At 37.1% G+C, this 24,549-nt stretch overlaps 1 long non-coding RNA gene across 2 annotated transcripts; it reads right to left on the reverse strand.

Annotated features, from left to right (window-relative positions):
• Positions 1–912: 912 nt before the first annotated feature.
• On the reverse strand, positions 913–11,748 carry LOC136287815 (uncharacterized). 2 transcript variants are annotated; one of them, XR_010720388.1, is made up of 3 exons: positions 11,405–11,748; positions 1,136–1,236; positions 913–1,051 (listed from the first exon to the last, which is right to left on the reverse strand). It is a non-coding gene; the product is annotated as an uncharacterized lncRNA (long non-coding RNA). The 2 variants fall into 2 exon arrangements; XR_010720411.1 differs by lacking the exon at positions 11,405–11,748 and adding an exon at positions 2,654–2,729.
• Positions 11,749–24,549: the final 12,801 nt, after the last annotated feature.

A 24,549-nucleotide genomic window follows, 5' to 3' on the forward strand; every position in this document is an offset into this window, starting at 1 on the left:
AAAGCTGGGCGAAAACAAACCGACCAAACAAAACAATAACCAACAAACAAACTGCATGCAACGCAAACCAGAAATTTGTGAAGCCTCTGCCCAATTTCTGGTGGACATCTCAGAGCATTTCTGGTTTTATCCTTGTAATACTTCACAATTTAAAAATTAAGTCAGTGAGCTGGCTTTTCAGCCTGATGCTACTGAAATTCAGGGTGTAGCCTTAGCCACCTACTTTAAAATTGAAAAACTTCACTTTTCTCAATTGTTTCTTTGTTTGGAGGCGGAGATGTGGGGTTTTATGTCTGGGTTAATAAAAAGAAATTATAGATAAGATGCCATGCATTTGACTTTGAAAGGTTACAGCAGAATCAAAGCCTGTGCAACCAAGCAAAGAGTACACATTTTCTAAGCTTAAACAGTACACAACTCGACTGGAGTCCTCATCTGATTTTTAGAGATAGTCAGGCTAAAATCCTTAGAGCTCCCACAAAAAAACCCCAAAACACCAAACTGTAAAAATCAAGGAAAACAATATGATCAGGACATGTCATCCATCTTCTAAGTAGATGGCCCCCATCAGTTTCTAGCCAGACAGAACCCCAACCTCTGAGTAATGCCAGAGTTCAGCTCCACTCAGTTGTGTCTGATTAACTTAATGCAGGAAGTCACTTCCAGATGGGACTCCAATTTAAATCCAAAAGCTGTGCCACTGTCTGGCTCATCAGGGCTTCTGCATCACATACAGCACACCCTAAGGGATGGCAGCTTCTGGCAGGCAATACTTTTTTAGTACCCTACCAAGGTAGACAGTACTGTTTTTCAGAATTTATAGGGTAGAAGTGCAAGGTTGGACTTAAAGGTAGGTAGACAGATAAAAAAGAAACAAAAAAATAAGCTCCTGAACTTTGATCCTCACCTTTCAAACTTGATGAAAGTTCACACTTGAGAAGGTTTTCTTAGGAGGATTTTTGTTCATTTTGCTTCCTGTATCTCTGTGTACCAGAGAGCTTTTAAACAGTTCGTGATCTCCAGAGCTGATGTTTCAGGGTTTTTATATCACCTGGTGAACAAGAAAGCCAGATTCCATGAAGTCCATATGTTAGTTTTTTCCTAGTAATTTACAACACTGTGAGTTTTAGATAACCTCTAATGAAGCTGTTCTCAGCAGGCTCATGTGCAGACTTCCATTCCACTGGCTGAACTGCAGCACTCTTCCATCATTCCTGAGCCACTTCCCAAAAGCATCTAAATGAGAAAAGGGAAGCCTTGCTTCTGCAGAGGAAGTTTCCATTGGGCATTGTTAAAATTCTTTCAGAACTATATCAAGATTTCTGTTTCTATAAAAGCACTGAAAATATTTGAATGAATAGACATGAATATTCATGCAGGAAAAACAATAGAGACAATCCAGCTGCTGGAATTATCATTGGGAAACGAGAAAACAAGGTCTACATGTGAAATTATGTTGCTTAGAATTAAGGGCTCAGGGAAACTTTATCTCACCAAACATAAGCCAGACCTGTGGCCTACGTGTTCCAAAGAGGACACTGATATATGTTGCTGTTTGAGATATCTTTCAAAAAATCAGGTTTATCTCTTTGATCTCTGAATCGTAGTTTGCCAGAAAACTGCACAGGGTGTGTCCCTGTTCAGGGTTGGGTGATGGAAGAGCAACCATGCATGCATACAACCTTTATTTTCCCTAACTCCACCCACTCTCCTATCTGCACTCCTTGATCAGCCCAAAACTGGGTACTCAACACCATAGAAAATAGCAGTAGAAAATGTAGGGTTCTTAGGTAAAAGACAAATTTAAAAAAACCCCAAAAAACTCCTCTATCTTAGCTTCTTTGGAAAACATTCACCAAATTTCACTGTGCACCTGCCTGACTGATCAGATGTCTGCTGGGGAATCTTTAATTTTATAGTTATTACTGTAAATTCACTCATAGTTCACTACTTTACAATAAATGCAGCTGACACCACTAGAGGTACCAGGTGTTTAATACAAACCAGTCCCTGCTGACTATAGTGCAACTAAAGAATATTCAATAAGGAACTATTGAAAATTTTGTTGGCAAACAGACATTGTCTAGTGGCTGGTATCACTAACCATGGCCTATCTGAAATATTAGTATTATTATCCCTTCTCTAACATAAGTAATCCCCTTAAGAACATTGTCATCTAGAATCAGTAATGGATTATATAGAATGTAAGAAATACTGATTTACTAATCCTACTGCTTGATGAAATTTATGTGTCAAGTGAACACCAAGGAGCAGTAGATGACATTTTGACATAGGCAGGCTGTACAACAAGAAATAATAGTCTTTTAAGCCTTTACATGAATATTTCAGAGCTGTCTCTTGTGAAAATTCATAGGCCCTCACTGAAGGTCCCAATCTCTTAAACATCAAGATGATGTGGAAGATTCATGAGGATTATGAGCATCAACAAGTATGAGGGATGTGGTTACAATAGGTAAAGACCAACTGTTAAATATGAAAAGAAGCGTGCTTTTTCCTGTGCTGTGCAGAACATTTGCCTTCTGAAAACATCTGAACAGCAACCCATTACAGTCCTTCAAACCTCTCCTTGAAATGTTATTATGTCACAACAGCTACTAACAAGTTGAAAAAATTGCACTTTCAGCGTGCTCACCCAAAGATCCTTTCATGTCACCCAATGCCACTCAGTTTTCATAGGTCCTTCATCTGCATGCCTGTGTTATACTTGGGCTGGAAGCAGATGTGTCATACTCCACAAGTGGGAATGGCTAGCTGTTACAATGAGTAAAAATAGCATTATTACTATTATAATAATAACCCTGCCATATTAGATTAGTTTCCCTACTGAGGTGACCTTAGAAAAAGAATTTGTTTCCCTACTTCAGCAACTACACAATGGTTTTGCAAGCACACTCCCACAAGAGAAACATGAATCATTCTGAGACACACATGGTGGATATGAATGACACATTTTTGCATTTGGATTCCAGATTCATCTGACAGATGTGAGAAAATTCATGAAGTTAGACAAGTCCCAAGTGATTGCACGTGTCTGAATGCTGTAAAGCACAAGTTATTCCACCTACTTTGGCACGAAGAGTACTGAGGCTTTTTTTTTTTCCTTATGGTCAACTGCTTGCTGTGATATAGTTACAGTTGTGCATTATTAGCAATGCCACCTGTCTTTTCACATCCATTAAATTTTACAGACCTCATCATCATCAACAAAAATGTCAGCTAATACTCTCATATTTAATCCAACCTCTCATTTTTTAAACACTTTAAAAACAAATTAAAACCCAGCAGGCTTCTGAGTTCATGGATCACATAGAGATGTGGAGAAACCTTTTAAAAATGAAACACCACAACAGAAATGCTGACATATGAAACAGATCCACAATTCACATGCTAAGTGCACGCATATATGTATTCTGCCATCCTTGCATGGTATTACTCATTACAGCTTTGATAACAAGACACATGTACTGATCTTCCCGTTTTTGCTCCCCGAGGATCTACTGCTATAAACAGACCAACTGCTCCTGATGTTCCTCTTAAGGTAAACATCACTGAGATTTCTAGAAGTTGTCTTGCTGAACATCCTGAGCTTTGGGTAGGGTGCTTATGAACTGTGATGAAAACTCAAGATGACTGTGGATATTCCACAGACACCCACTGCATCTCCACACTGCTCTTCAATACTCTCAGTCATTCTCTATAAAGTTCACAAGCACGGCGCTCACACTGTTCAAACAAGCTATTTGTTTTCAGTTAATGATCCTCACCGTCAAATACACAATGCTGCTCAAGTTCCTCATTTATTCCCTTTTCCTTTCCCTCCCACCCTCCTGCAGTTTATTACCAGCAAATGTGATCTCCGTCATGTAGACTGCAAAATCTGTGGACCAGCTACAGTGTTTATACATTTGTGTAACACCCAGCACAGTGTGATCTTGATCATAATTTGGGATTGTTACTCTGAACACTGCTCTCCGTAGTGCTGCTTTCTCTGAAATTCACAAGCACATATATATAACTCATGGCTTAAAACTGAATAAATTAATTCTATGGTCAAGCATCAGAGTGAGTTATAAATGTATCTAGATAAAGTTTCTATGACTAATCTACAGGTGGTTTCTTCCCTCACAGGGTCTTCGGATCTTCTTGCTACGTTTGGGGTGTCTGAGGATATGTTACAAGTAACTGTATTTTAAATAAGTAAATTTTACCCTTGCTATGCCATTTGGAACAAATGGCTATCATATGTTTTACAAAATGCACCCAATATTATGATTCCAGAGACACTTTGATTCCTTAATTGAATCAAAGCAGACAATGTTGGGAAAAAAAATATGCTGTTTTTACCAGAGATATTTCTTAAATTAGTCACTTTTAATTCCTTAGGCCTTCATTTACAGATTATGTATACAGTCCTGGAAAATACTTGGTTTTGCCTCCTGACTCCATAATTTTTTTCATGAGTAATCACAAAAAATTACAAATTTATCTGGCTCTCCATTTGCTCCAACTATAAATTCAGCTAACAGCAGTTTACAAACCTGTATGATGCCACAATTCATTATTGAAACAGTTTGGGGCAGGGAAAGCCATTTCATCTTGCATTTGTACCACAGCTAAGGAGGCAGATCTACCAAGGAGATGCCTAGGGAAGCTGAAAGCTACTCCTCTTCTCAGCTCATTAGCCAGACACACTCACTTCTCTGCCAAATCCCACAGAGCACTGTCAGCTCACTGAGGCTGGGCAGCTTGACATGGTACTGCTGAAGAGCCACACAAATAGCACCATCAGTATTTCAGAAATCGATGCTGTGGTCCTCCAACAATGGAAAATAATTACAAAATAACTCTTTTCTATTAAAGAAAAAAAAAGCACAATGCAGTAATTTTTCATGCTAGAGATGGGTGGTACAAACACCCACCATTTAAAGCTGGCACCTGTTACTCAGTGGCAGTGCCACTAAAAGCAACTGCAAAGGAAATGTCTCTCACTGGAGGTCACTACACTCTAAAAGGCACAGTGGTTGATTCAACATGATGTACAGCCATCCAATACCCAGACAGCATGTCACAATATCTTAAGAAATATGATCAGCCTTTCTCAGCTAGTTGGATTTGCTGGTTCAGGAGTCTTAATGGCTAAAAACAGGGATGAAATACTTTTAGTGCCTACTTTTAAACTATGAAGCTACAAGGAGGCTGAATCTTGATTAAGAGACTGGCAGGCAGCTGTACCTTCAATGACTAGTGTGAAGCACAATCTCTGATCATCCTGCTCAGTGCAAGGTGAATGCAATCAAAAATGGCGTCTTGTATGAAGAGTTTATAGCACAATAATTGTAGGAAATGGATATGAATCTAAGGTTTTAAAAGACAGATCCACTATAGGTCATTGTAGCCAACATGTTGCTCAAGATTTTCTATGAATAGGGACAACCATGGTAGAACGAAAAAGTTGGTTCTAAATCTTCTCCATTTAAGAATAAAGGGGAAAATACAAATCCCAAACAAACAAAATAACCACCCCACAACAAACCACACACACACACGGAGTACATCAAAATCTCTACAGAATTTTTACACTTTGGCCCCAGTTACAATCTCATTACACCTTTTAACCCAGCTTAATTGATTTCATTTTGTTTTTCCAACTTTACAGTGGTACTTTTAGAAGAAGAAAGATGTAATTTAAAAGGTGGTGTCCCAGAAATTCTAGAAACACTCATCTAGTACAGCTCACCAAAACCAGAAGTAGCTCATCAGCAGACAGTTAAAAAAATTAGGGGTTTTTTGGGGGTTTTTTTTGTTTTTTTTTTTAAATCAGACTCATATAGTTTTGGATTCAAAAACATGTTGGCAATACCACCTTTCATCCATAGCAGCCTTCTTTAATCACTACTACAGAATCATAAAGATAAAATCATTATATCAGTTCATGACTGAAAGATTGAAGTGAAAAAAAAAAAATCTCCCTTCCCATCTGGCAACTTCAAAGTTAAATATTTATACTTCCACTTCAAATAAAAGACTGCTTTAGATCCAGAATAAAGCCAAATTACTTCCTGTACAGTAAAAATATGTGTTGTATAATGCCAAATTCAGACTAAGCCTCAATATTTTCAGGGTTTCTATTTAAGATTTTTACACTACAAATTGAGTTGCACATTCTCTTTGTGTCTATTTTAAGAGACCCAGTAGAAATTAAGTCACAGCAAAACAAAGTGTGCAATCAGAGAGGCAATAAATGAGCACTCTGAGAACACATAAGCAGGTGAGAAGCAGTTTGAGAGACTGATATGATGAACAGGTCAGGCAGTAAGAATCTTTAGACAGTTTGACTGAGCAATTAACATGAGACTTGTGACTATAAAATTACGTGTAGTAACACATTACTGACTCCTCAATGAATTCACTCAATTGTAAACTGGTTGAATAATTGGATTTTAATCTTATTCGCTTTTTTGTTGTTTTTTTTTTTTTTTTAATTGGAGTAGGTGAATAAGTAACACAACAGAATTACTCTCAAACTTGCAGGTTTTCAGAACAATCTTCCAGATTGCCCACAAGGACTGCAGCCCCAAAGGGCAGGCTCTGACCTCACTGCTGAGCCACAACAACCCACCTCATCCCCTGGAGCCCCACAAGTGCTCCTGTGGTACCACCTGTTCAAGTGTGTCTGTTCAGGTGTCTCAGTGTAACTTGCAGAAAGCTGGAATAGGTCATCCCTGAAATCAGATTATAATAAATTATACCTTTTTTGCTTCTGAAATCAGAAAATTACAGCAAAAGTACTCAAGATTTTCAATACACTGATGGTTTATTTTGGTTTGAATTTTGTTTGATAACAGTGGGGGAAGGGCAGGATCAAAATCAAATACATTTCTTAGAGGCATTAGAATCACAGAACAACTAGGTTGGAGGAGACCTTCAAAATCGAGTCCAACCCATGCCCTAACACCTCAACTAAACCATGGCACAGAGTGTCAAATGCAGGGATGGTGACTCCACCACCTCCCTGGGCAGACTATTCCAATATTTAATCACTCGTTCGGTAAAAAACTTTTTCCCAATATCCAACCTATATTTCCCTTGGCTCATCTTAAGACTGTGTCCTCTCACTCTGCCAGTTGCTGCCTAGAGAAAGAGACCAACCCCCAGATGACTACAACCACACGGATACATTAGTTTGAAAGCATTGTTATAACTCCTACAAAGATGAAACAAGGCATGTTAAGAAAAGGTGTTTTTCCAAAGAAAGCCTTCAGCTCGGGGGCTAAGGTCCCCCCTTTCCTCACCCTAGACATGGAGATTGCTTTATTGTAAAATTTAATTTCTGCCCCATTTGTTTAGAACTCCATCTAAAACCAGCTCCGGATCCAGTACCTGACACATCAGAGAACCTCTGGAAAAGTACTACAGGCTGCTTTTGATGTTTCTGAAACCAAAGCAAGCCCTATAGCCGCATGATTTTTTTTCAAGAAAAGAAACTCTCCTACAGGTAGAGGACCATCCCCTCTCTGCCTCCTCAAGATACAAACCCTCCTTCTCCAGAGGAATAGACCTCTCCATGCCACTGCTGCCAGGTTTGTAGTGGAAGCACGTCCAGCTTTTGAGAAGCTGGCCCTTGACAAATGAGCTGCTGCTGCCTCTGGAGCGTGCTGAACTGGAGAACACTAAAAAAGTCAGAACTCATGAGAAAGACTTTGTAAGAGAAAGGTTGCAAATTTCTCAGCTACTCCCCCAGGAGAATACAACTAACTCATCTGTAATGAGAACACTCATACACACTCAAATTAGTTGCAGCTCATGTGAAAGCTCCTACTGCCTCTGTGTCTCTGTCCCAGCCTGTTGACTTACATGGAACAAAAGGCTGACCCTGGAAGACTTTTCCTAATTAGCGTTCCATGACTAATGCAAAAATTAAGGGAGATAATTGTGTTAGCTATACTTCTGGGGGAAAGCTTTTATGAGATAGGTCTGACAAAGCTAGGGAAAATCCCAAGTGTCCAAATGTTCTAAGAATTAAGAAAAGGCAGAAAGTTGTTGCAGCTCTGGTTTCAGAGAAGGGAGGTGGGAGGACTTTTTGTCCTTGTCCTTAGGCCTCACCCTTCTCTGCTCTGCACAACTCAATCTGTCCGGTGTAAAAGTGGAAGAGCAGAGTTGCTGCGCATTAATACAGCCTAGAAAATCCACCCCACATGGTGTGTTACTCTAAAATGATGAGGAAATCCCTTCCCCTTCTTCCCAACAAACAGCATTTCTGTATTAAAACGTGAACCTTGTTGTGTATGTGTTGAATCAGGTTCTTTTATCTTAAATCACTTTGTACCAATTGACTCTTTATACCTACCTATACCTATCTTTTCCCCCAGATCATGAAAGGTATTGTGGTTTGGCACAAGCAAGACAAAGTTATTTTGTACTTATCATGTACTGACACAACTGGGCCTGTGACCCAGAATTAATACACAGCTCCTCAATTCCTGATAATTATTTTAAACTACTTAACCAAGGACACCTGCTCTTTCCACTGTAAGCCACCATCAGCTCCCATAAAACCAGAGAAGCTACTCATGCTAAAGACAAGAAATGGGTTCTAGGAACTCAAATAATCTCAAAGCTTTTCATCTCACAAATCTCAACAAACTTGAGAATTTGGGGGGAAGGGTTTATTTCTCAAAGCAATGACAATTAAAAATGTTATTAGTTGATATCTTAAACTTGACAGGTCATCTTAAAGACTTAATAAATTGTGTACCAATCAAAGAATTTTTGTTTTCTCAAGTAGCCAGAAAAAACAGATAAAGCAGAATTAGAAGAAAGTATTCAATAGTTTATCTATATTTGTACATTGTCAGCAAGATAACCAAGGTTCAGATTGACTCAGAGCACTTTTAGTTGAAACATTTTTTTCTTGGTAGAAATCCAATAGGCTACGAATTATTGTGGATCTGTGAGGCACTGTTGGGTTTTTGCTTGTTTTAAGGTAAATCAGTATTTAATGGACACTGTATTACTGTCTTGCTCCTGTAGGTTATTGAATTTGATTTTGTGTTTTGTTGAGATTTTTATTAAGTGACACAAATGGCAAAGAATAGACTTTCTTCTGGTTTTCTATGACCTAGAATGATGGTAGGTCCAATAATGATTTCTCAGACTGTTATTCAGGAAAGGAGCTCTTGCTATTCCTGTCCCCAGCACATTTATTTCTCCTTGCTGGTACCAAATAATTTGAGGCTTTTTAGAAAAGAAAAATTTTAAAAAAATAGAATACTTATCCTAATTGAGACTGAATTACAGAAAAGAGGATCACTTTACAAAGGGCAAACTAACTTACCCTCATCTGCAGTTCTACTGAAAACTAATTCTAAAGCAAGTCACATTAATTTGGATAAAAAGACGTGGAAAAGATGCATTTTTTGGGGAAAAAAAAGTTAGCAAACATAGGTAGTTAATTCAAATGAGTTCAACGAACAGCTTATCCACACTGAAATACTCTATATAAAGAGAAAAAATAGGTGTATTAGACAAATTCGGCACTTGTATGCAGCACAAATAGAAGCACATCTTCTCTCCAGAAATTATCAATATAGTTTAATGCATAAGGAAAAAGAAAAGACAAAACTTGTGTAAGAAAACAAGGTGGGTAGGTATTGGAACTAATACTTCATTCCCAGCTGTCAGATTTAAGAACAACTGCTGGCCCATAACAAACAGGTTAAATTTAGGACCTCCTTATCTGAGAGGCAGTGAAAAGACAAACAGGTAAAGATGCTGCCCAAAAGTGTGAGAAAGGATGACTGCCTAGAGCAAAACAGAGCAGAGGTGCTGTTTTCCTTCCTTTCCCCTCAAGCATGTAGAGAAGTCAAGTTCTTCTCTAAGTGAAAAAAATTAATAGTAATGAAGAAACTTTAGGTGAAACTTTACACCTGAGTGGTTGTGGCTTTTACTGTCCTGGTAGCAGGAGGCATGACCAGCCTTCTTTTTGTGCAATGGGCTCTACCATTCAGAGAAGCAAATGGATTTTGAATAGTAAAGCCATCTAAATTGCACAAGTATATGAAAATAGTTTCATGTTTAAGAAAGAATCAGACCTCTTTTAACACTTATCCCAAAGCCAGATTTTTAAAGTCTCTCAGACCTTTCCTGAAATTCTTCATCTGCATTTAATAAATAAATAAACATGTACATGGATTTGGGAGTTACAGGCGGTCACTTAATCACTTTGGCTTTAAATACAGCAGCCATCAGCCTAAACAAAGAGCAAACATGAGAACATCTGTAGCCATAATACCAAGTGTTTGCACTGAAGTATAAAGGAATCAAGCAAACCAAGTCCCAGCACTTGTCATAAAGGTACCAAGTCCTGCAGAAACACACCTCCCTTTGCTCCTTGGTCTCAGAATAAAAAAAGCCTGTATTCAGGCCAGACCCAAACTTCATATTCAATGTTTTTTAAAAACTAACATGAGGCAAATGATCAGGAAGAACAAAGACTCTCCTGTTTGTGAGAGGCCTCCTGTGCTTTACCAAGTCTTTCAGTGCTCAGGATCACCATGGGCTCTGCACTGGCAGCAGGTTGCAGGGCTAGAGGATACAGCTGTGGAAATTCCTTGAATACTCCCTCATGCACTTAGTTGCAATAAACAGATGCATCAGCGGCAAAGATCCCACATTTTTCAGCATACTTTTGAATTGTGTTGTTTCAGTAGTTTGCAAATAGAAGCTTTTTCACACACTTTTCACTGTCACATAATCTTTAATAAAATCTGAAAATATTTCCCAAGGCAAGTTCAGGGCTCCACATCTTGGGAGCTGGCCCTCCAATCCAACAAGCTGTTCTCCAGAACACTATACAGTGCAGCTACTCACAGTTTGCCAAGCATTGTGACAAGTAAACATATCCATCAGTACTGTATTTCAGACAAGTCAAAGGTAATTCTACATATAAATTATGCACAACTAAATCACATTTCATTTTCCAAATTATTCCCCTTCCCAGGAAGCTATGTAACTTCTCACAGTTTACCTTGTCCATTAGCCTCAGAGCTAATCCCTCTATACAGAGCTATAAATCCTGGACTTTCATTTAGACTAATAAAATAGTCAGGTATAAAAGAACCCAATTCCATTCCTCCTTTATTATAAAAGAAAAAAGTCTAATTCAAAAATTTAAGCCCCTTTTTCTTACCTCTCTGTAGTTATCTCATTCCATTTAAAACTATATACTTCACGTTTACATGAGACTTACATGAAGCACTAGAAAAAGCACACTTGAAATCAGCTTTACTGTGAACTTGAATCAACAGAACATTTTAATTTTCAACAGATTGACCCTAATTTACATCAGTCAGAAATCCAGTACTTTAAAACCATAATTCCTTACCAACAAAAACCACCAATAACATCCCTCTGGAAGCTTCTTGCATCTACATCATGGGAAGAAATTTTATCACTCTTCTTCCTTCAGGATAAAACAAGTTTACAGCGCTCCTACACTCTGGTCTGCATTATGAAAAACTTTCTTCAGCAAAGCCAGATCTCACACCTACAACTGTAAAGTCACTACCATACAGTAGTGCTAAAGAAACCATCAGTAAAGCACAAACTGCTAATCTGTACTGTTCTACAGAAGTATGTGGATTTGTTTGCCTGTTTAAAATAAGAAAGTGCTTAAGAAAGGTAGTGAGAAACATCTTTGTCTCATCATAATCTAGTTCTTGCTCCTCAGCTGCCACAAATCAGTGCTGCTCTACTAACTTGCATTTGACCTGCTTTGACTTATACCACCTGTAGATTTCACTCTAGGTGCTGAATGTAAACTCAACTCATGTCTAGAGGCCAAAGGCTCAGCTGGATTATATCAGCACATTCCCTTCTTTGAACTGCACGTGGCACATGGATTTACAACAGCTGTAGCTCTAGTCTTGAATTGTTTGTTTGAGTTTTTAATGTTGAGTAACCTACCAAGTACAAAGAGTGATAAAATTGGCAAAAATATAATTTATAAAGCTCTGTATTCAACTGCATGCCCGTCTCTGATTATTATGCTTTTGAGGCACATATACATAAATATATGAGCAAATTTCTATTTGATAGTCCATCAAAACATTTTTCAGTAGAATGGCCAATGTGGTAAAAGAAACACACAAATGTCAGGGTTTGCTTCTGCCTAGAGTTTAGATTCAGAATTCACTCTCCCATTTCTGCTGGGATTTTTTTCATGGCACTTAAAAGGGGCAAAAGGTATATATTTTGTTACTGTTATACAGTCAATTTTTGTCTAGCTAGAGCCAAGTTTATTGCCATACTTTCATCTTAGAAATCTGTTTTATTTTTCAAAGCCAAAAGTGCTAAGTTGGCAGCCTAAAATCAAGGACCAAAAAATTATATTTAGGCACTCATATATTTAGGTCTACTTTACACACACTGTGAAGACCTGTAAACTTAAAAATAAGTCAGCACCCAGCACTTCTACAGTCAAGTCACTAATTTAGCTTCACAGATATAAAATTACACATATTTGAAAGAAATGCCTTCATTTGTATGACTTTGGTATAAAAGAGGCATGTTTTGCCCTATGAAGAACACTTCGAACACACCTTTTGAGAATTGTAATTCCTTCTGCAAGTCCTCCTACAAAAGCAATAAGCCTTCTAATTAAATGTACCATTGATTCCTTTCATCTAGATTGAAAACAATCCAACTAGTGAATTGACAGAAAATGTGTTCAAAAGACCCCAGTGTTTTGATTCACTTTCTTCTCATTTCAGCATTGTATAAATCTCAGGCATTGTCTCCACGGTGGTTGCTTGTGTGGCTGAACAGATCATCTTCATTTGATTTGTACAATAACAATGTTAACTGAAGTGCTGAGATCCGCCTGAGTCATATCAATTACCAAATGACCTTCTGTCATTCTTGCTTCCCATGCTACCAAAACATCTAGTTAAAAGCAATGGTTGTTAGAAAAGTTTATCAGTCCAGGACTGTGATAAAGGATGCTATTGCTGGCATCACAGTTGCAATATACTTGCTCCTGCTCCACTCATCACTAAGTCCGTGATCCAGAGAGGCAAGACATGCCTCTCACTGATCCTAACAAGTTCCTAATCTGTTTGCAATATAGCTGTTTGCAACAAACAGCAATGTCTCAGTCGCACTTGCACTGACGGCACTGATGGTATTCCAAAAGTGCTCTGTAACTGCTGCAAGGATTTCAAAACTTCATTGTAGGAGCTGAACACTTGGGCGGCTGAAGTGAGCAAAGCAGGCAATGGAAAGGATTCCATCTAGAATAATACCAGCTTTCCTCTCCACTTTGGAGAGATTGTGGGCTTCAGAGCATAAGCAATGTTGTCTTGGTTTTGCAAAGATATGACACCTAAAAAGTGACCTAACTAACATTTCTTTGCTCTTCTTCCAATACTGCGAGCAAACATGCTAGCATGTAACATCCACTCTAATGAGTGGAGTGTGAGGAACCACATAAAAGAAGGTATCTACAATCTTCTTAGCCTAAGCCTACAGGAAGAATTATTCAGAAGATATTTTTTATATTCTGGAGTACAGCTATCTTGGCTATGAAACACTGAGTTATGTGTCTATATATGTATGATGCTGTATTATTGTGGTTCCTGAGAAGTCTCAACAGGAGCCAGAAAGCATGATTTATCATACCATTTTATTGTATTTACTGGTTACACTATATGCCTGATAAAGGCCAAACAAATTAGGCTCTGCCTCTGCAAGGACAGAATTTCTTTATAATACCTTAATTATGGCACCCTTTCAAATGTAAAATTTACCTGTAATCTGAATCATGTAAACAGCACCAGCTTGAATTGTAAAAGGAACTCAAAATCCATTTTCTTCCCCAAAGCTGGAATGTCCATATTTTCTTTTCTTTACCATGAATTGATGGCATTTTTATGAGTTTAAGGAAAGCAATAATTTTTGGTTGTTGATTCCCTGAAGTACCAAAAAGAAATTATAGGATTTTGGTCGTACAAAGAAACTCCCTTTTCTGAGTTGTTTTTGCAGCATCTTGTTTTGCTTGTTAGCTGCATGGTAGTCTGTCATGTAAACAGTTGAAAATTATGAAGAAGAAAAAATTAAAAATTGTAAATAACAGACTCAAGAAATGGCTAAAATGCAGGGCATGCCTGAACTATTGTGTAGCCACCATATCAAAGGAGAATATATGGATGGCTTAACAGCATACACTATATGCATCCAGAAAGTTTACTTCACAGGAAATAAGATCCCCTCTGTTGTAACTCCATGAAGTTTCTCTCAGTTGCACAGAGCTGAGTATTTGTGGACAGATGTAAGTAAAAGCATTTGGTTTATGCCATCATTATTGCACCACCTGTTATTAAAGCCTTCTATTTTTTTTAAAGTGTGCATTTCAAATGAGATTAATTTTACTAAGTCCTAATTTAATTGGCAGCCTCAGTTTGTATGTAGCCCAAGACATGAAAACCGGTGGTGTTAGAGATGAGGTCTGATATTCATTGGCATTATGGAAGAATTATGGAAGGAGCTTTTTAATGGACAAAGACATACAGTCTTATAATTCAGTTTTATGAGTAAATGTTTTCAACTCCCACAATTTCTTAGAAATCCGTTTCCCAAGAGTCGGGCCAAGATTTGGACACAGACACAAATAGTGATAAAAATAAAAGAGAAAAATGGCCTATAGCTCTCTTTTAGCCTCCTCATTTTCCTCAAAATATAGAAGTATAACAAGTCTGACATTCTCTATCCTAAACAAACAGGAAAAGGCAGTAAAATCTTAGGTCATTCAGGTAGGAAAACAAAGGATACAGTATGGAAAAAACAGAGGATCATTCACTTGTTTATCTTCTGTCACAGAAAGACTGGCATTTCTAATATCTGCAAGTATTTTGAATAAGAAGTTTCATAAGTAATTAACTGTATTTCTTGCATTTTCATTGAAAGACTAATCAAATAGTTCATATAGTACTTCTCAAGCAGTAAGAAGTGATAGCTTGTAAGTCCAGTCCACCAACGAGTCAAGAAATGTCACCTTCCACTCACAGCTAGGAACTATTCATTACAAGGAATGAAAAGTTCCTTAATTAACTGAAATTAATATGGAGTAAAGTACTTGAGAGAATCTGGTTTAAGTGAGTCTGCACTAAGAAAAGTGACCTTTTTATGGCACTTGGTGTCTAAGAAAAGTCCAGTGAAACTTTGCACTGACTTAAATGGCATTATCTTCTTTTATCTGCTTCAAAACTGTACTGACCTAACTCAGCTCAAAATTGGGTTCATAATTGCAAACTTTCCTCAATTATATTATTTTACTTCTGCTTTAACCATTGCGTACAAAAAGAATACATTAAGATAAATGCAAACTTCTTTGGGGTGAATTGCATCATGAATGCAATGAAGAAAACAGGTAATAACAAAACAATATCACTTTAAAAATTAAGCAATAATACACATTTATTTCTTTGTTACACTGTACCACTAGATTCCCACATTTTCAAATTTTTTCACAGTTTCATCCCAACCTCAGCAATTATTCGTATAATAGAATGTTTGAAAATGTAGATGGTTCTATTCAACTAAATGTTTCCATTTTTCAAGTCTCTCACGTATTTCCTGGTAAAATCACATTGGAATGGAAGAAGAAAAGCCCTGTTTTATTGCCCTCATGACATAAGTGTTCTCAGTCAGAATGTATAGGTACTTTTAAATTATATTATAACAATAAAATAAGACATATGTCACTTTTCCTGTTGTAATTGCTAATAAGGCATATCTGTGCCTATTGTTTAAGACAATTTGCCTTTGGTATTGACAGTATTCATGGGGCACTAATGCAAAGATGTTAGCATAAAGAAATCTCCTGGATAGGTTGAAAAGCTGATTGCATGGATAATTCTGCTAAAAAATAACTACCTGTCTATTGGAGAGCAATTTTTTTTTTTTTTTGCTATTTGCTGAGCTTTAAAATTTAGCAGTACAATAGAGTTTTTTTGATAGCTTGAAATACCTACACAGCAGGTTACATTAATAGGTGCTAATTTAAAAATTCAAATTCAGTCAGTTGAAAAAGAATGTGCATGCATACAGAATGATATCCCAAGAAGTTAAATATATGTATCTTCCATTCACCTATATAATTACAATACACACCAAACAAGTTCTGCTGTCCATTTGCCTTTCTGATGTCCTACACAAGTTATGAAGTATCAAAAAGGGAAAGGAAAGTCTAACCTTATTCACCTTATCTTCACTCACTCTACTTACTCCCTTACTGAAGATGAAAAATCCACTGATAGTTTAAATCAAGATGGAGCTCTTCCTCCAAAACATGACTATATTACCTAGAATAAAGCTGAAGACAGTAAAATCCTTCCAAATTCAAGGAAAGTAAAGTCTGTTGAGGACTGGATCCACTGCTAACAGATATCAGGTAACCACCACTGGACAACTTTATCAGACTTGAAGGGATGCAACCTATGGAAGACTGATCCCTCTGGAAACCTCTTCTCAAAGCTACATCTGTAAGAACAAGCTTTTGCACAAAGAAACTACCTCAACAAACTTCTTTAAATGCTGCAAAAGGCAAAATCACAGCCAAGAGAGGTGGGTATTGAAAAGTTTGTGGAGTATGTTGAATGCAATATTGTTGGTTTGGAAGGAGAGGGAGGAAGAGAGGTTATTTGTAGAGAATGCATTGTCAATGAATGCAAAAAATTGTCTTGTTAAAATTATAAGGGCGGAGGCCATCACTTCATCTCTCTCTTCATGGAATTGCCTCATAAAAAGTTCTTTTCCCACAAAAAGAGTTTACTCAGTAATTGAGTAAATAACTCGTGTATTTTTTAATCCACATTTTTGCCCATAGAGTGCTGAGCATATTTTCCAAATTCAATGAATAACAAATTATGATAGCTTCAAGATAAGCAAATGCAATCAGTTTACCAATATAGTATTAGAAAAGCATCAAAAGGACAACTCACACATGAGTATGCTGCATAGTTCTTTGTAGTGGCAACGTATTTTTATTTAAAGAAAAAAAATAATCCAGTAGATTATTAGTTCCATCACCCTCTCCTCCTCTCTCTCTCTAGTCATACACATAGTCATCAAAGCCTACATCTTAAAACATGGCAGCTGCCCTTTGGAAAGTTCTGATTTAGAAATAATTTGTCTTTCAGGTAGCAGGAACTAAAACATATTTTCTGTATCTTTTAAAATAATTTTTTTCCCTTGAGAATGGTGCTGCAGTATATAAAAAAAAAATCTTTCATAACAATATATGAGATACTTATGAACTCCATTTGGTGTTAAAAGACCTAGTAGTTATGTCTTAGAAGAGATGTGCTGAATAGCTGTGGCACATCCCTGAAAAATCATGTTCTTATCCAGCTCAGTCTGAAGAAAAACATATACATAACAAAATTCTTTCTTTTAGATCAAAGCCTGTAGAAAGTATCTGTTGTCAAACAAGTTCTTTCTTTTTTTGGTATCAGAATAAAAATCTTTACAAAATTAAGGTAAAGGAGGATCCTACATTCCTTATGAAAGCAAATCAGTATTGGCCTGGTTTCCTAGGCATTGATTGCATCTCTGTTTTTATTAAACTCAGGACTATTTTTTGTTTTCTAAACATATTCTTCCATCCTGATGTCAATACTTCTCACCTGTGTTCTTTGAGCAGTTCATTTTATGCTATAGCCCAGAGTGGTATCTGGATATCTTGTTAAATTCTAGATTATGCTTATATATGCAAGAGGAAGCTTTGTACATTAAGTACTTACGAAACAGAAAACAATGGAATGTGGTCTTTTAAAGGCTCAGAATCCATGGGAAAACATTTTTTGGTTGTCTCTTAACATTAGATTCTGACATCTTCAATTATATTAGTAGACATACTATAGATAAAATTAAAAGGCTTTGAAATAATAGAACATGATAAACTTCTGCCTAGTGAAGATAATTTTTTAACTGCTTTCAGGAATATACATTTTTATGCCAACAATATTGTAATATAATCTCACTTCACACTCTGCTAAGATACTTAGCTTGGTCACAGTGTGGAAACACACACTATATTATAGCTTATGAGAGTGAACATACAACTGAACAGCTTACAGTGATATTACTGTATAGATGACATAAAAAAGCAGCAGAAGATCTCACGCAGATCTCATCAGGGTGCATAAATACCTAAAGGGAACCTGGAGCCAGGCTGCTTCCAGTGGTGCCCAGTGACGGGACAAGAGGCAATGTCACAAAGTGAAACACAGGCAGCTCCATCTAAAATTTCTGGAATCTCTTATGAAATTAATACCAGTGACTTTAATCTATTTATTAGTGTCAGTGTCAGGTTCCAAACCTGTGAAGGCAGAGATATCAATCACATATAGGAATGATGACACTATTTGCAGGTCAGGGGAAAGTGCATTCACTATCAAGACCTCCCACACATGGAAAAACATTTAACAAAGGCAGCAGATTAACTCTTTCTCTAGCCATTTATACTCCACCACTGACTGCATTTCAGGAGTAACTTCCATTACTGTAAAAAGCACACTACAGGGCATGCTAAAAGAAACAGTCATGACAAAAATTCAGAGGTATCCAAACCACAGGTACATTATGTCTGAAGAGACCTTATTGTGACCCTTCAAATAGGTCATCAGAGTTCATACCTTGTTCCCCAACTACTTCCTTTACCACATTTAGTCTGTGCATAAATATCTTCATTCACAGACTGGGATCCCTCCCCTGGCTTCTTTACAGCTTGCTTTTCTATTACTTCTATGCAGGAACGTATACCAGGTTGTTTTGATTGTGAAGGTATGAAGTATGAAGGTATATTTTTAGCTTCCTTCTTCCAATGCCTGAATGTCTGCACAGGGATTTCTGAGGGTTTGTTTTATTAGTCATGCATGTTATCTATATCATTCTATGGCTCTCCCTGTGGTTTTCACACACTAGAGTTTAAAATATTCTGAAAAAGAATGGATGAACAGATGGTGAAAAGTTTGCAATTTTTCTGTCCAGTCTTTCTTTTTCATCATTGCCTGCATTTCTTTCCTGGCAAATGAGCTGGGTAATTCTTTGCAGGCTGCGTTCCAGAACCAACTCTTGAGAAAGAGCCCCTGTGTCATATCCAGGAAGTCCTAATAAATCAGCATCTGAAAATGATAGCATGCAGAAATGTGGCATGCATGGGCCTTTACAGAACTGCATGAAAAAGAATAATTTACCTGCCAAGTCTCAACAAGTTGAAGGACTCTTGATCGGTACTCTGTTTGACTGTTAAGGTCTTCACAAATTTTCCTTCATTTCATTGTTGTAAAATCCCTCAAGGAAACAGATGCGTACCTTGGGTATCTCTTGCCATCACTAATATCTGATGATATATCACCAGTAACAACTGAGTTTCCCCAAAGAGGTTCTTCAGAGGACAAGAGCAGTATTAGAAGAAATTGAACATGCTGCCACAAAATGTTCCCTTAAACTTTGTACTGTTACACGCCTCATTAGGAGGTATTGGCAAGAATGTGGATGTTCATACAAGGTGATGAGAGAACCTAATATTTATACTGTGAATACAGCCACCAACTATAACAATTCCAAGAAAAGAAAAAAAGCCTATATAGCTCATTGGAAGATGTATGTTAAGATACAGCAAAAGCCAATGAAGATACAAAAACCCCTCAGTCTTCAATTCAGAATTCATAGACTTTAATAGCTACTAAAGAGTTTAGGATCAGATGACATGATTAAGCCATCTACTGAAACCACTTTTATGCCCCATGATTTTATATTTTGCTTAGAACTCACATACTAAAGATGAAAACTTTCTTACTTATCTCCTAGGAAAAGATCCAAAGTTGAACTGGAGACAGTACATGAAGAATTCACTATTGGATATTTTTGCCCTGGTGATTAGTTCACTGTAAAAATATTGTGACTTAATTCCATTGGGAACTTGCTAGCCATATACTTATTTTTAATCCTTTTTCTAGTAGATAAAGAAAGAATTGAGGAGTCAGCAGTGCTTTGTCCCATAGATGTGTTAATGTTCAAGGGTTGCTATCAAGTTTCTTCAGTCTTGTTCACTGCAATGAGAGATGAAACCTGCCTCAAAGAGATTGGGCAGCCCTTTTGGTTTAAGGAACAGCTGAAACATGGTTGTTAGACACAGGTAGGTGATGACATTACAGGTTTATTTCACGTGGATAGTCCATTAACATGAGAGTTGAACACGGTAACAATAAATAGATGATCCATGGGCTGAAGAGAAGAAGGAAGAGAATAAAAAGCACACTACAGGGCATGCTGTAAATTTCAATGGGTGAATAGCAACAGATGGAAAGAAAGAAGGAGAATGCAAAACACGTTACATTACTCAAAACTTACATTAAGTTTCTAAGTTCTTTAGTTCACTTCAAGAAGAGTAATTTGACCTGGGGAGAAAAAAAAAACTTTTTAAATGTGTACCTTGTTTCCTTGTTATACCAGAATTCTCTTCAAGGCAGCACATGTTCTGGGTTAGAAACTACTCATTGATTCAAGACAGCGTTACAAAGAATGGATTGTAGGCACCTCATTAATAGCAATTATTAGTTTCTGAAGCTCTATCCAGGCTCCCTATTTATTATGATATTAGTTAATAAGTTGGACACTTCAAGCCTTCCTCAGGTATTGCTGACAGGAACAAGAGAAACATTCTTCAAATGCAACTGTCCTCTGAATAAGACATGCTTTACCTCCTGTGGTTATGCACCTGAGCAGCATCAACACCGTCAGCTTTGGCAATAAAAAAGTGCATGGAACTACAAGACTCCTTCTTTCTTCTTTCTTCTTTCTTCTTTCTTCTTTCTTCTTTCTTCTTTCTTCTTTCTTCTTTCTTCTTTCTTCTTTCTTCTTTCTTCTTTCTTCTTTCTTCTTTCTTCTTTCTTCTTTCTTCTTTCTTCTTTCTTCTTTCTTTTTCTTTTTTCTTCTTTCTTCTTTCTTTTCTTCTTTCTTCTTCTAAACTTTTCAGGTTTTGAAATCCAATCTGGTTTGCATGCACATCTAGATTACGAGTAAAACACATTGTGAGCCATAGGTCCAGTCAGAGTTGATATCTGCATCTCATATGAGATGCAGAAATCATTCATTACCTCAATTCTGACTTCAAAAGATTACTCAAAAGATTATTTTACAGGAAGATACTAAGAAAGTTTTTTACACCAGTAGATTTACTCTGTCTTTTTAAAGGGTAGCCACTTATGCAGTAACAGACCATTACCCTATAATTTCCTACTCTGTTCTGCTGGCCAAAACAATCCTAGTGCTGAAGCTATGCAGATTCACTAGTGAGATGCTAAATGTTTTATGTATGCAACTGTAGGAATATATGCATGTAAATGTGTGCATATGTCTCAATGTAATTAAAGGAAAATAGTCAAAATTGTGCCTGAAGTACAGTATTCAAGTAGTACACATACAGACAGGTATGTTTGTTAACAAACTTTTTCCACGTATTGTTGAATACCAAATGATACACCTTAACCCTGAAGATTCAGTGCTAGTATAAAATATGTCTCATACTGAATATTTAGTTCATGTAAGCACAAGGAAATAACATAATAAAATAAAAACACAAGGAAAGTAAAGAAGAAATAAGTCAGCATTGCAAGGCAAAGGAATGTGGCTATTTTTGCTCCCAATATGCCAAAGATAAACTTTCCTGAAATGCAAGAGAAGCAAAAACCTGACTGAAGAACCACTGAGATTCAGCAAAATGCATGTTTAAAAAATATTCTCTCTTGGTGGAAGAATGAGTTTACTAACATATATAAAATCAGGTGGGTCATGTGGAAGCATTTTTGAAACAGTATAAACCAAGTCCACTTATAAAAAAGCAACTATTCTGAGGACGCTTTCTGCAGCCATTTGCATTTCTTTTAAAGGGCACACAAACCCCTGAAGGTGATTCTTCCATGTTTTTATGCTATGAGTTGCAAACCACTTAGAGGAAATGAAGTGCCTGAGTTCCACTCAATAGCAAGTGGAAGAATCATTCTTTAGCCCAGCTATAATAATCAGTTTTAAAATCTTGATGTTTGAAGAAAATATTATCCTCTGAAGACTGTAATTGTCATCACTTCAGAGTCATTACAATTGTATTTATTCCTACCCTGAAAGTACCTTCAAGTGGAAATTTGACAGGCTTGTTGAAACACAAGTTTTGCAGCTGCTCCTAGAGGAGTTCACATTTTATAATTATTTGCATTAAAATGGTGTAAATACTGCACAAAACTTATGTACCATCATTTGACATCTAATGTTTTAGGAGTTTGGTTAAATTCTACATCAAGAATATCTGCTCAACATTACCCTAAAGTGAGTCCTGGTTAAATAGTGAGGAACTTGGTCCGTCCTCCTTACATTCCATAATCTACAGCACCAAGGTTGTCTCAGAGAACACTTCATGAAAATAAATCTCGTCTTTTGCCACTATCTTGTCATTTACCTCATGGTGGGAGAAACGTGCTGCCAAAGAGCTTACTGAGCTTTGATACCTTTTCTCGCTGATATGGCTTAATTTAATATATCCCTTGGTTCTTTCTCTTAACACCATCTTGTAAATGATCCTTCCTGATTTTTTTTCCTGTAACATTTTGATGCATAGTGTGAAGCCATCCATCACAAGCTGGAAGCAATGTATCCACTAATGTAAAGCCTACTGCTTCCAGCTCAGTGAGCACATCATACATCTTTTTGAGTGTGCCCCCAGCACATCCACTGTTGGCTCTTTCCACTGGATCTGGCTCTTCCCTGGCTGGAACAGCCCTCTGAGGTACCCTCAAGACCAGTTTGGGGAACAGCCCCACTGCATGGCAGGGCTTCCTTCCCTATTTACCTGCTGCAGGTAAATTGTATGTCCATTTCTAGATCATTTCCATTTTTTCTCATCTGCTCACATTATTTATCAACTTTATCTTTTATTAGAAGAAATAGCTCTCTTTGTGACTATCACCTTTCTACTATATCAGCTACCCAGAAAAGAGCATAAAAAAGTCCAAATATTCTATAAAGCACCAAAATATTCCCCCCATAACACAACTACATACTTTGTAAATATTTTTACTATATAAAATAACAATAATGTTCCTGTCTTTTATGTTCCCACACAATCCTCTCCAGCACTGGTCTCAAACAGTGGTCTTCCAATAATTGTGAACTCATTTAATGGCAGGTGCAACTGATGGCATAAAGACATTAATCTATCTGACTACACTCACAGGAGTCATTTAGTCTGAATGCTCCCCTCTAATCACAAAATCAATAATCACCTTCTTTTACCAAGCTCCTCTGTATGTGAAAGCTCTTTAATAACTTCCTCTATTTCATGTATCACTTCTCCATGACTACTCAGAGTTTGTCCAAAAGGAGTCTTTCCAAGATGAGATGAGATTTTATCTATTCTACAATAGCTACACTAACATAAGTTTTTTGCATCATTCCAGTCGGCGATAATAGTTTTTCCTTTTTTCTGCCAAGAATCTCAGAACCTGTTCAAATGTACTGAAAAGTCCACATCATATGTCAAATGTACTGAAAAGTCCACATCATATGTCAAATGATGACTCAGTGGGGTTATTTGGAAAGACATTTTGGAGAAGCGCAGCTCCTTGGAGTTCCATTTTAATAACATTAGGGGTGTCCATGTCAGACACAGTGTCCTCACCTCTAACTCTTTGTCATAGGGGATGTTAACTGAAACGTTAATACAGTGATGGCCTGACTGGCCTCAAAAGTAAACTTCTGAATTCAGAGTGTTTGAGAGCATCCAAAAATTAGGCAAGAGGAGTTCACTCATCCTAACTAAATGGCAGCAGAATCAGTGTTACTTTTCTATGAGAAAGACAGCTACCTTTCAACTTAAACTGAATTTGAAAACTACTTTCACAACCATCATTTTTGATGTCATCTCCTTATTATCCAACTCTCCAAGTGTCTTTTTCTCTATTCTTGCAGTTACTGCTCAGTAACTGTAATCTTTGAAATGAAGTAGAATCTTTCAGTATCGCTGTATAAAGGGAAATTATAATAGCGTATTGACTGCAGTTTAGTCAATGATCCATTCATTATTCTGTCTTAAAGTCTTCTGGAGTTTGTAAAATAATGTATTTAATTATCTTTAAAGTCAATATAAGCACAAATGAGGGACTGCAATGAACCAAACTGGTTAGGATAATTAATGCAGTTGTGGAAACAGGGTATCAAGCTGTTTGCCTCACCCTTTCCTAGCCACCTTTCCCAGGTTAATAGTCAGTACAAAGAATCAGATATAATCCCACAGTAAAGTATTTGTTCCTCCAGATATCCTTATCTTTAAATGTGGCATGAGTGCACATTCTACACAGAGATGAAACCGGGTAATAGCTGTCTAAAGTCAGTCATAACATTTAAAAGGTGAGACTTGATAATTCATATACTTGGTAGGTGAAGTAGTTTTGTTACATACTGCACTTTAAACGTCAG

The sequence above is a fragment of the Chamaea fasciata genome, unplaced genomic scaffold (assembly GCF_029207755.1).
Source record: "Chamaea fasciata isolate MVZ Bird 193981 ecotype frontalis unplaced genomic scaffold, bChaFas1.0.hap1 SCAF_1, whole genome shotgun sequence".
NCBI classification, from domain to species: Eukaryota; Metazoa; Chordata; class Aves; order Passeriformes; family Sylviidae; genus Chamaea; species Chamaea fasciata.